The following is a 2,395-nucleotide window of genomic DNA, read 5'->3' on the forward strand; positions in this document are numbered from 1 at the left end:
CTACGTCTGACTTTATTTACTTTAAAAAAAAAACAAAAAACTTCCTTGTTCTTATTATAAGACCACTACTGCCTTAGTGGGCAGTTCTTTTTCTCAACAAAAATGTTCTATATATATCAGGTATATTCTAGAACTGTGCTGTTCATTGCAGTGGCTACTAGCCCACTGGTTTTCAACCAGGGGTGATTTTGCCCCTTAGAGAGGGTATTTGGCAAAATTCAGGGGGTGGTTACTCCTAGCCAGTGACTAGAGGCTAGGACTGTTGCTAAACATCGTACAGTGTACCACACAGTCACCACAGCAAAGAATGATCAAGCCCCAAATGTCAGTAGTCCCAAGGTTGAGAAACCCTACACTCGCCATATGTGACTTTTGAAAAATGTAAATTAGTTAAAATTAGATACAGTTAAAAATCCAGTTCTTCAGCATCATTAGCCTCATTTTAGATGTTTAATAACCTCAAGTGGCTAGTGACTACCGTATTGGACAGCACAGACATGTATAGATCATCATAGAAAGTTCTATTGCTCCATTGTTGCAGAAATTCCTATTGGACAGCACTCTTTAGATGCTCGACAAATGGATTTTAACTGCTTCTCAGTTTCTGATTTATATGAGACCTGTGATATAATTTAGCAATGATGGCTGTAGTTTGTCTTCTCTCTGAGACATGAATTTGGGGCTCCATTGGATCAAGAGAAAATAAGAAAATATTGTACCCACTTAAGGCAAATCCTTACCTGTAAGATGACATATGGCCTAGATGATCTCTAAAGATATTTCCTATGTAATCTTCTGTGATTCTAAACTCAATTTGGTATATGAAAAAAACAAAACAACTCTAGACTATTATTCTAAAATGCTCAACTAGTTACCCAGAAGATGGCGCTGCTGCTACATGATGATTTAAGCAAAAAGGTTACTGGTCATAAACTACCCATTGTAAGATGGTTTACAACATAGGCTCTGGAAATTTCCATGCAGGAGTGAAAACTTTGTAGTGATAAATTCCATTTAAATTCCATTGACACTGCGTTTTCTTCTTCTCTTCCAATATGCTCAAAAATTCAAATATGACTTTACATTCCCTCCCTGCTCCCTTTCCTTTTCTTTCCCTTTTTGGTCTGATCATGTTCACATTTTTAATTGCTCAGAATTTAGACAGAAAATGAGCACCAATACCGTATCACTTTCTAATTCATGTAACTTCATTAATTAATTTATTCAGGACATACTTAGTCAGTGCCAGGTGCCATTCTTGGCACCAGGGTAGCAACAGTGGAGGAAACGGGCAAAGATACAGACTTTCCAGATCTTGCACTCTAGTCAGGGGAATCATTTGCTAAGAAGTAAAGAGCCATAGGCATTGGTCGATAGTTTTCTTTTTGAAAACACTAGTTTTTAAAAATATAGCCTGATTTCTCATATAAACTGTATTGGACAGACTCTCGCTTATGTTAATCTTCCCTCAGTCAAATCTTCTGAGCTTAACCCAGTACTGTACAAAATTACTAGAACAGCATTTTTCTTCTCAGATCTTCCAGCCAGTTAACCAATCTGCAAATCCATATAGTAGATGGTCATCTCCAGAAAGGGGGAAAATACCACTGCCACCTCCCTCATTGCAATTTGGGAAAATTACAAATTACTTCACTTAGCAGTGTTCAGAAAGAAGCTTCTATTTAAACAGGCAGTCTATTTTTATGAGCCTAGATGTGGTTATATTTGTAAGTGACATATACCTTTGAAAGCTGTATCATCACGATCTGGCTGGCACAGCCTCATAAATTCCATCATCAAAGCTGGTTCAGTGACATTTACTAGAACCCCACCTTCCTGAATGAGGGATATAAATTTTTAGCATCCTGATACCATCTTTTAAAAATGTTAATTACTTTGTTTTAAGAGTGAGGACTTCCCATTATTTCATGTAGCCCACTCTCATATTGTTGCTTTACTACATTCCCAGTAGTAACGCTGACCAGTTGGTACAGCACAGGTTATGATGAAAGAAGTAAAGCAAGAAGAGGCCAGTGAAGGACGATTGCTTTCTTTCTGTGTATATGTTGCGGCTGACTGACAGAGTTTGATACTCCTTGTCCCATTCTGGAGTGGTTAGTCATTCAGTAGTCACTTCGGCTCCAAAACAAGGGACCAAGATGTGGTCTGCTGCCTGACCTGGGGCATGGGGATGGGCACTTACAATCTGATGAGAGCCCAGCTTTAGGGCTTGTGTAGATCAGCATCAAAATCGGCCAAACACCAGCTTGCGTTTTGACGGCTTGCTAGGGCTAGGCCCCACTCACCAGTGTTCTGTCTTACCTCCAACCTTCACAACTCTGTTATCCCCATTTTACAGATCGGGGTGCTGAGGGCATAAGGAATTTGCAGAACA

Source organism: Cervus elaphus, chromosome X, assembly GCF_910594005.1.
Source record: "Cervus elaphus chromosome X, mCerEla1.1, whole genome shotgun sequence".
Classification (NCBI taxonomy): Eukaryota; Metazoa; Chordata; class Mammalia; order Artiodactyla; family Cervidae; genus Cervus; species Cervus elaphus.